General features: G+C 37.2%; 1 protein-coding gene and 1 non-coding gene across 2 annotated transcripts in view; one reads left to right on the top strand and one right to left on the bottom strand.

Moving 5' to 3' along the window:
• OPHN1 (oligophrenin 1) overlaps positions 1–11,624 on the bottom strand; it is a 511,411-nt gene that overhangs the window by 400,975 nt on the left and 98,812 nt on the right. The gene's annotated exons all lie outside the window — the stretch shown is intronic.
• On the top strand, positions 3,405–3,505 carry LOC115284522. The gene has a single exon (XR_003905268.1). It is a non-coding gene; the product is annotated as a small nucleolar RNA U13 (small nucleolar RNA).

The raw sequence follows: 11,624 nt of genomic DNA on the forward strand, positions 1-11,624 counted from the left end.
AGAGAGGGACGCAAAACTTGAGAGACTATTGAATGCTGAGAATGAACTGAGGGTTGAAGGGGAAGGGGGAGGGGGGAAAAGAGGTGGTGGTGAAGGTGGAGGGCACTTAAGGGGAAGAGCACTGGGTGTTGTATGGAAAACCATTTGACAAAATATTATGGAACAAAAAATAAAATGTAAAAGGTAAATTTATGTTGTTATTTTTTTGTTTCCTACTTAAAAACAAATTATACTCTTGTTAGAACATTAAAGCATGACATCTTGAAATAATGCCAGAAGTGAGCATTCCTTATCATTCCTCCTTAGATGAAATGGTTTTAGGATTCCATTTTACCCTAATAGTTTTCACTGTATAACTTCTTCAACACGATGTTCATAATTGTTTTAACATACACTCAACTGAGCTATACAACAAAGAACGTAGCAAGTATTTTTTTCTGGCTGATATATAATCCTGTAAAAAGTGACCAGGGAAGCAAAATCAGCAGCCAGATCTTTCAATGCTATTAATTCAACATTCCAATTCATAGTAATAAAGATTCAGCAAAATGGATGCTCAACTCTAAAAAGTTATGAAAAGTACATTATTTCAAAGAATGAGACTTTTATTCAGAAATATACTAATATACTTTTTTAAAGGCAAACCTCCATTTTTAAAAACTTTCAATGCTTTTATTTATGTTTGAAAGAGAGGCAGAGTGAGGGGGAGAAAGGCAGAGAAAGACAGGGAGACAGACTCTGAAATAGGCTCCAGGCTCTGAGCTGTCAGCACAGAGCCCAACGAGGGGCTTGAACTCACAAGCTGTGAGATCATGACCTGAACCAAAGTTGGACACTCAACTGACTGAGCCACCCAGGCCCCTCTCACACATATAATTTTTGAATTTACAATTATTTATACAAATTCAGTACCTCCTCTGACAAAACAGCATTACAATTATTTGAGTCATTAATAATGCCTCTGGACAAGGTACTTTGGTCAGTATCTGAAAAGCCATGATGAGATAAAAAGAACACTGGCCACATAGTTTTTACTGTCTGTGTGACCTTATAGCTGTCCTTATCCCTAATATTCCATACTTATAGGCCAAACGCTCCTCCAAATGACATGGACACACATACCCTAGGTACATTTGGGGGGACTGTCATGAACGACCAGACTCTTTCTCCACACAGAACTGTTGACCCCAAGAGGATGGTCGTAAGTCTGGAGCATGAGGCTGGAGAACTTGAGTAGAATGGTTTGCCAGAATATTATTCAGCCTACATTTGTTCAAGCTCCATGGAACTCCTTTACTTACAGATCCTGAAGTATCTTACATTTTACATGACTCTGACTAGAGAAGCATCCTCTTGAAATACAGAAACAACGGGAAATCTTTCTAGCTACAGCAGAAAAACCTGGTAACTGCAATCTAGAATCTGCAGGAAAATGAATTTATGAAACCAACATGGAAACTGATAGGACTAAGACAGTGATAAAATAGAGAAGTACCTAAAACATGACATCTGTCCAATGGAGATGATTAATGTCTGCTATTAAAAGTAAACCAATAAAACCTGAACATGGTCCTGACATTTGATAATTTGACTTTCTGGCTGATAAATGTGGCTTAATCTCTCCCTTTCCAATTTTATTTGGATATAGGCTATCCATGACAAGAAGAAAGGCCCAGATGCTTTTAAGATGAAATATTTTCCTTTCAAGAAGATGGAAGAAAAAAACGTCCTTTCTTAGTTGAGCTTTGAGACTGTTGTACACGATCAGTACTCTTCTTTCTGGATCATTTCAAAAAGTTATGTTTTATCTCAGAGAATTGGTTACAGAAAGAGTTTCAAAATATAGCAATTTCTGGTGCTTATTTTAAATTCTATGTTTCAAATGAAGACAACCCTCAATGTTAAGTTTATTTACCTATTTACCAACTAAATATAGCCTGATCAAGTGTAATAGTTAATTATATATGTCAACTTGGCCAGGCCACAATATTTCATCATTTTGCTTGATGTTTTTGTGAGGGTATTTTTGGAAAAAATTTACATTTTAATCTACAGACTCTGGGTAAAGCAGTCTGCCCTCCATAATGTGAATGGGCCGCATCTAATCATTTGAATGCCTGGATAGACCAAAATGCTGACTTCTCCCACCCCTGGAAAAAGAGAATCTTCCAGCAGACTGCCTTTGGACTTTATTTTCAATATTGGCCCTTCCTGATTGCTATATATTTAATATTTGTGTCCCTGCAAAATTGATACTGAGTTTCTAACTGATAAATGTGACTTATTTCCTTCCTCCCACCCATCCTCCCTCCCTCTCTTCCTTCTTTACTTCCTTCCTTCCTCTTACTTAGCATATTTTCAAGGTTTAGTCACATTGTGGAGCCTATTCTTTAAATTTTTTAATGCTTTTTATTTATTTTTGAGAGAGAGAGAGAGACAGACAGTGCGATCAGGGGAGGGTCAGAGAGAGAAGGAGACACAGAATCCGAAACAGGCTCCAGGCTCCGAGCTAGCTGTCACACAGAGCCCGACGTGGGGCTCGAACCCATGAACCGTGAGATCATGACCTGAGCCGAAGACGGACACTTAACCAAGTGAGCCACCCAGGCGCCCCTGTGGAGCCTATTCTTAAAAGCTCTATATTTGGAGGTGAGACCTTGCTGTATTAGTCAGGATTTTCTGGAGAAACAGAAGTAATAGGATGTATATATGTAAAGAAAGATATTTATTTTATGGAACTGGCAAACTCGGTTGTGGAGGCTTGCCAAATCCAAAAACCACAAGATCCAAACAAATATAGCTTATAATACACTAAAGAGTTGCATAATGAGGTGTACCTGAGCAGCTCAGTCAGTTAAGAGACCAACTCTTGATTTTGGCTCAGGTCATGATCTCACAGTTCGTGGGTTTGAGCCCCTTGTCAAGCTCCATGCTGATGATGCAGAGCCTGCTTGGGATTCTCTTTCTCTCCCTCTTTCTCTGCCTCTCCCCTGCTCATGCTCTCTCTCTCAAAAAAAATAATAAACTTTAAAAAAACAAAACAAAAAAAAGAGTTGCATAATGAAAAAATATGACATAAAATGAAATTCAAACAGCATTTAGTACACAGGACTAGAAATATGACCTTTATTTAAGTTCCATCACCAGCATCTTCCAAATGTGTAACCTAGTCAATTAATAAATCTGTATAAGCCTCAGTTTCCTCACCTTTAAAGAATTTAAAAAGAGGATAAAATTATCTGTTTTGTTGCTTTATGATTTTGTCACAAGGATTAAAATGAACTCTTCCATGAAAATACTTTCTATATCAGTGTTGTCCAATAAAAAATGATGTATGCAACAAATACAAGCCATGTATGTAATTTTAAATTTTCTAGTAATCACATTAACAAGGTAAAAAAAAGATCCTTTTGTAGTTCATAAGCGTGATGATTGGGTGTTCACGCCACTGTGTGACATGTGCCACCCTTAAACCTTGTTACATCGGCATATTACCTGTCTGATGTGAAAAAAAAGGTAAAAAGAAATGAATTTTAATAATTTTATTTCACTCAATTTATACAAAATGTTATAATTTCAACATGCAATCAATATAAAACATGATATTCTGTACCTATATATGTAAAAACGAGATATTCTATTTTATCATATTAAGACTTTGAAATCCAGTATATCTTTTACATTTACAGTACATCTTAGTTCAGACTAGCCACATTTCAACTGCTCAATTGCCACATGTGGTCAGTGCCTACCAAAGTACACAGGGTAGTTTCAGAGATGACAATATGCAGGAATACCTGGGAACAAATCCCACTCCACCACTCTGCCAAAGGCTCAACTGTCACTTAGTGGACTTCCCTTATACCATCTTTAGGCTCTCTTTAGAAAGGTAGTAAAATGTAATGCTTAAGAGCACCGATTCTGGAAATAGCCTGCCTGGGTACCAGCTCAACCCATTACAGGCTTTTTAACTTCAAAGCAAATTCTAACTTCTCTTTGCCTCAGTTTCCTTATCTACAGAATGAAGATAATTTTATCTACCTCAAAAAATTGTTTTGAAAATTGTTAATATTATAAAAAATACTTAATATAGTACCTATAATATAATAGTGCCCTTCTTATTGAATTATTATAATAAAAATAAGAATTATTCCTTACTCTCTAAGCCTTATAAAATAAACTACCATAGACTGCATTTTATTCTATTATATATTATTACAGCAAAGTTTTATTAAACTTAGTCCAAATACAAGGCAATATATGGTAAGTGCAAATGCATTCGGAAAAGTACAAGCAGAGAAAAGAAGAATTGTAAATCACAAGAGGCTTCTTTGAGGCTTTTTAGTGGGGCATTAAGGATCTGTATAATTTCAGCAGTTAGAAAAAATGGAAGGATATACTCAGCAAAAATATATATATTGGCCAAAGAATAGATGTAAGAAAGTGCACTTGCAAAGAGTAATATATCTTTTAGGTTAACAAGAACAGGTTCACATTTTAAAGTAATGGAAACATAACAGTCAGAAAAGCTGACTAGGACAGGCCTATTCATGGAGGTGCTTGAACACCAGACTCAGATGTCCATATTTATTGAGTACATAATGGAGTCAATGAAGGTTCTGACAAAGGATGCTTTACGGCAATGGCTCTCAACCCTGGATATACATTAGAATGACTTGGGAGTTTAAATTTTCCTTGCGGTGCCTGGGTGGCTCAGTCAGTTAAGCGTCTGGCTTCTGCTCAGATCTCACAGTTCTTGGGTTCAAGCCCTGTGTTGGGCTCTGTGCTGACAGCTAGCTCAGAGCCTGGAGCCTGTCTTCAGATTCTGCATCTCCCTCTCTCTCTGACCCACCACTGTTCACTTGCTTGCTCTCTCTCTCTCTCTCTCTATCAAAAATAAAGACATTTAGAAAAATAATAATAAATTTTCCAGTGCCCAGGCTGCATCCCTGATCAATTAAATCAGAATTTCTAGTTACAGATCCCAGGCTTTTATTTAAATTCTCTTCCTGATTTCAATGTACAATGAAGGTTAAGAACTACTGCTCTCAGGAGGCTTACTCAAACAGCCATCTTTCTTGGCAAGGAGACCAGTTGAAGGGTAAAAATATCTCTTCTAGAGTCTAAACAAGGGGGTGAGTTTGGTGAAGACAAGTGGTGCTTTCCACCAGAAAAATCTTAGTCCACAATTAAAAGCAAAAAGGAGTCTAAAATCAATGCTAGATGTAGCCCAGAGTCAAAAGAGGTCATAACTGAGATATATAAGTATAGAAATAAATCATTTATCTACAAAGAAACCACAAATAACCATCTCTTCTCAACTTTAAATATTTACTGAATTACAAATACATGTTAGGCAAGCTCTACCCATTACAGGCTTTATAACTCCAAAGCAAACTCTTTTATTATATTAACATGTATGTTAATATAATAATTATCAAGACTAAATACACAAAAATGTATTAAGCACTAAGCTAAATGACTTACAAGCATTCTCTAATTTACTCTTCCTAACCACATCATAATAGAAATCACTATTAGTTCCAGTTAAGAAAATAAAGCTCAGAAAGATTAAGTACCTTCCTCGAGGTCAAAAAAATGGTAAGTGACAGAGCTAAGATTTGAATTCCAGTCCATTCTACTTCTTGCTAGTAAAACCTGAGTTCCTAGCCACCTTATTTGCTGTCTTATATACTTTGTGATTTACTTTGTATATTAAGAAATACATTTTCAGATAAGGAAGCAGAGTCAGAGAGATTAAGCAACTTGTCCAAAATCATATAACTATTAAACAGTGGAAATGTGATTCTAATCCAAGGATACAAAAGCCCAAAACCCCTAGGGTTAATACTCCTGGTACCACTTCACATATGTCTTCTTTTTCTATTCTCCCAAAATGGCAGCCGTGGACAGTTTGGAAAACATTTTCTCTTCTGGAAGAGCCAATGGGACCAGGGTTTCCCTTTTTAACCAAAAGTTTTATTTTCTACTTATCTCTGTTCTATTATTTCATTCATACTCATTCTCTCTCTTTAGCAATGATTACTCCCTTCAAGTATAAAAAAAATTTTTGATGCACCCAAATCCAAATTTTGGACCCTCTTATGTGATTATACTTTCAACTTATAATATCCACTAAGTAAGAAAATGCAAGTATATTGTTATTTATTATTTATATAAACTTTAAAATTAGTGTTCATGTCATTATTCTACAGATAAGGTCTGGGGTACATATGTAATTGTAGATGATTTATTTACAATAAATGCAAGCCTCCAGGCATCTCATACTTATCCTAGGACCTATGGCTTTTATAGAGCTGGGAGGGGAAATGAGTACTTTCTATTTCTGTGAGGAAGCACAAGAGATCACAAAAGGAAAATATTAGAGATGATTAAAAAGGAAATTCCTCTGAAACATGATCTTCCTGGGACATGATACAGTCAGGCCCACAAAATGGCATATTCAACACCTATCCTACATTCAGTAGTAATACACATCACTTGCTAGGAATCAGCTAGAAAAGAAGAGCCTGATTGCCTAAGTTCAAATCTCTACTCTGAAAAGTAATACCTTTCTGGCCTTTGGCAACTTACTTAACTTCTCTGTTCTTCAGCTTCCTCTTCTATAAAATGAGCATCATATTATCACATTAACGTCACAGGTTTTCTAAAGAACTTGTAACAGTGACTAGCATATAATAAGTGCTTGCAAGTTACAAACTATTTGTGTGACATGAGGTAAATCATGTCAATTTTCTTAAAACGAGTAGTTCAAGCTATAAAATGTTTGAAAGAACTTCCTGGTTTCTAGTCAGGTATGTAAGGAGCATGGAAGACATCACTACAACTTTCACAACCAAAAAAAAAAGTGAACAAACTGAAAATCAATATTTCCCCTTAGATTCATCAGACACTTGAGGTCAGACAACAAACTGGGGCTCCAAATTTGGAAAGACAGATAGGCGAATACAAATTCACACCTAGGAATAGCAGAAGCTCAGGAGTATGAACTCTAACTGGAGCCAGTACCAGGGTCAGAAAACAAAATTATAATTGATAATTTTCAGGAGGATCAGTATGGACAACTTTTGGGGGGGGAGTTATAAGGAGTCCCCCAACAATTCTGTGAGTCTTAGCACCAGCAGCCTTATCAGATTCTCACAATGAAGACCAGAGAAAAGCTCTCATGTGTTTTCAGCAGGAGGAGGGAAAAAATAACCATGTCCAAATATATCCAGAGAACTATATTCTTAACAAGACCTAAAGTCAAAGCAAATTCGTTTTCAGAGCCTAACTGACTAGGGTTTTACCAAAGCCAAACCAATCCAAAGAAAGGAAAATTCCCAATTCTAACAATCTTTAGCCATTCACATAAAGGAATGAAAGTATTCAACTCCAGTGACATCTACCTTTCCATGTGGGGGAAGAAAAACATCAACTCCAGACCTCACTAGCATTCCTCTCTAACCTAAGGTAAGAGAATTGAGACTTGCAAAGTCACAGGCCATTGGCACAGATCACTATAACACTAAATTCTGAACATATTGACAACTGAATGTTTCTCATCTCCCCCTCTCCCCAAAATTTACATCAACAGGGCCAATGTATAATACCAGGAAAATATAACTGAAGGTACTTCAATAAGTACAAACCTTATTTAAGAAGATATCACTAGGGAAACTCAAATACAAAAAGGGAGACAAAACTAAGAAACCAAAGGAGATTTTAAGCTTCTGACACCTGCTGTAACAGCAAACAGCAATACAACAAAACCCTTAGTCAGATGAACAAAAAGTCTCACATTAAAGGTATATTTACCATGACTCCTTTTACCTAATACATCAATGTATAACTCTAAACAAACAAAAAAAAATTATAAGACATACTACAGGTCAAAAAACACAATTTCAAGAGGCATGGCAAGCTTCATAACTACACCTAGATATTACACAAATGTTGTAATTATTAGACCAGGAATTTTATTAAAATATGACTAGTATGCTAAGGGCCCTAAAGAAAACTGTGAAGAACATGCAAGAACAGGTGAATAATGTAAACAGATGTAAACTACAGAAAAAAATCAAAACAAAATGCTAGAAATCAAGAATAAAAATGTCTGGAATAGGCCAAGGAAAGATTAGTGAACTTGAAGATAAGTCAACAGAAACTTAAAAAACTGAAATGCAAAGATAAAAAAATAATTTGTAAGATGGAACAGAATATCCAGAGACTGTAAGGCAATTAAAAATGGTGTGATATATGCATACTGAAATTATCACACAAAAAAATGACAGAAAGGAACAGAAGATGCAATAATGGCTTAAGAATTTCCCCCAAATTATTATCAGACACGAAACCACATATCAAGGGGACTCAATGAACACCAAGCATGGTAAATATCAAAAATTCCTACCCCTAAGTATATCATATTCAAACTGCATAAAATCAAAATAAAGGGGTATAAAGAACAAAGCCGGGGGCCGGGGGGGGGAACACCTTACTTATGGAGGAGGGAAGATTAAGAATTATACCCAAATTCTCTTTAGGAACCATGCAGGCAGAAAAACAGTGGAGTAAAGTATTTATCATGCTTAGGGGGGAAAAATCAATCTAGAATTATGTGCAATGCAAAATTATACTTCAAGAGTAAAGGATAAAGAGGCTTTCTCAGAAAAACAAAAAATTGAGGGTATTTTTTGCTAATAGACCTCTTTTGGAAGAAATGTTAGAAGTTATTCAGAGAAGGAAAATATTGGTCAGAAACTTGGACCTACAAAAAGAAAGGAAAAGCATTAAAGAAGGAATAAATTATGTTAAAATAAAACCTTTGATTTTCCTTACTTTATATAACAATTTGAAAGTAGATATTTATAAATATATATTGTAGGGGTGCCTTGATGGCAAAGTCAGTTAAGTGTTTGACTCTTGATTTTGGCTCAGGTCATGATCTCACGGTGGTGAGATCAAGCTCCAAGGCAGGTTCCACACTGAGCATGAAGCCTGATTAACATTCTTTCCTTTCCTCTTTCTCTGCCCACCCCTGCTTGCATGAGTGCACATTCCCTCTCTCTCTCTCTCTCTCTCTCTCTCTCTCTCTCTCAAAAAATATAAAAAAATAAATATTTATTTATAATAATAAATATAATACATATTATAAATTCTATGGAAACCATAAAACTAAAGTTTTAGTATAAATCAGAAGAGAAAATAGAGTCATATAAAATGCTAAGTTAATATACAGAAGGCAGAAAAAGTACAATACAAAAAATAAAACTAAAAACCAAGGGCAATGATTACAAACAGTAGTCCAACTATATGAACAATCACACTGAACATTAGTGATCTAAATACAGCAATTGAAAGAGTCTGTCAGAGTATATAATAATTTTGAAAAAGACCCAAATACATATTGCTTACAAGAAACCCACTTTAAATATAAAGACACCAATAGATTAAAATTAAAAGTATGGACAAAATTATGCCATGCTAACACTAATCAATAGAAAGCTGGATTAACTATATTAAATTTAGACAAAGATAACTTCCAAGCAAGGAAAATTATTTGGGATGAAAAGGGGTACTACATAATGATAAAGAGGTCAACTCTCCAAGAAGACATAACAATCCTTAATGTATATGCACCTGACAACAGTGCACGGAAATATGAGAGGCAATAACTAATAGAACTGCAAGCAAGGGTACCTGGGTGGCTCATTTGGTTGAGCATCTGACTTCGGCTCAGGTTATGATCTCATGGTTCACGAGTATGAGCCCAGCATTGGGCCCTGGGCTGATAACTCAGAGCCCAGAGCCTGCTTCTGATTCTGTGTGTCCCTCTCTCTCTGCCCTTTCCCTGCTTGAGCTCTATCTCAAAAACACATAAACATTAAAAAAATTTTAAGAAATGCAAGTATAGATAGACAAATCAACTAATTACTATTGGAGACTTCAACACTACTCTCAGTAAGTGACAGATCCAAAAAACAAATAACCAGTAAGAACATAGTTGAACTGAAGAGCACTACCAATCAATTGACATTTACATAATAATTCATCCAACAAGAGCATGATACACATTATTCTCAAACTCACAAAATACATTCACCATAATAGACCACATTTTAGCCATATAATATACACTAACAAATCTTAAAAAATTGGAAATTATACAAACTATGCTCTCAAGCTGCAATGGAATTAAACTAGAAAAAATTATAGCTGAAAGATCAAAAATATGTGGAAATTAAAAGAAAACCTCTAAATAAAACACAAGGCAAGAAACAAGTGTCAAGAAAAATTTTTACATATTTTGAACTAGGGGCACCTGGGTGGCTCACTTGGTTAAGCATCCAACTCTTGATTTTGGCTCAGGTAATGGATTGACAGTTCATAAGATCAAGTCTCATGTTGGGCTCCATGCTGACAGTATGGAGCCTACCTGGGATTCTCTCTCCCTCTCTCTGCCCCTCCTCCCTCCTTCCCATCCTCCCTCCCTCCCCTCTCAAAATAAATTTAAAAATTTTTAGGGGTGGAGCCAAGATGGTGGAGAGGAAGGGAGCTCTGTAAACTCCCTCCGCACCGTTTTTCGAACTGAGAAGGACATTACGTTCATCTGCGAGAGCGGAAGGAGAAAATACGAACTCCAGAAGGAATAGAACCTCAAGGATATCTGAGTGAGTGGGGGCGAACTGGGGAGATCTGAAGACGGGCCAGCCCAGGACGGGCAGGGGAGGTAAGATCCCCAGCCCAACGTGGCACAAGTGCACGGTGCCCGGGAGACAAAGGGAAGAGACAGAGTCAGAACACTCATAGAACTGTCTCTGGGGAAGAGGTATAGAACGCTTGGCTGCGCTTGGAGACAGAAACCCACTCCATAGATAACTGCTGGGTAGCGGGGCTCAAGAGAAGGAATAGCCTCCAGCCCTAAGCCATTTCGGCGGGGAATCAGAGGTGTCTGTGGCTGTGAGAAGCGGCTGCACTGGGGAGGCATGCTCTCCAGCGGGAAGCGGCTGGACCAGCGACTGCGCCAGGCGCGAGCAATTCGAACTTGGTTTTGGAAACAGGACCACAGACCGCATTTCCACAGCACACCTCGCCCCCTGCACGGACTGCGGGAATTCCGGGTCCCCACAGGGAAAAATTAAGGCACACACCGACGGGACCCTCAACAAAGAGTCAGTGGCTGGTGGAGACCCGGGCGCGCGCTTAGAATGTAGGAGCTCCCAGCTCATTTCCAGCAGCGCACAGCTTCTCCAGCAAAGCTATCAGAAACTAAGAGAGACTCGGTTTTTTGCTTTTTGTTTTTTTCCTTTCCCCTATTGCAATCGCAATCCTGACTGGGGATGGGAACTCCGCAATTGAGTCTGTGAAGGTGCACACTTCACCTCCTGCTGCTCATTTCACCTCAGGCAGGGGTGGAGCCTCTGAGAGCAGACTCCAAGACTTACCCCATCAAACCAAGCCTATCCACCAGGGGGAGCTGCTGCCTGCTTTTTTTTTTCTTTTTTTTGTTTTGTTTTGATTTGTTTTGTTTTGGTAGTTTGTTTTTTTTAATATATAACAAAAATTTTCCTTTCTTCACTAGTTTCATACTTATTTCTTTGTCATTATTACCTTTTTCTTCC

This window comes from Suricata suricatta, chromosome X (assembly GCF_006229205.1).
Source record: "Suricata suricatta isolate VVHF042 chromosome X, meerkat_22Aug2017_6uvM2_HiC, whole genome shotgun sequence".
NCBI lineage: Eukaryota > Metazoa > Chordata > Mammalia > Carnivora > Herpestidae > Suricata > Suricata suricatta.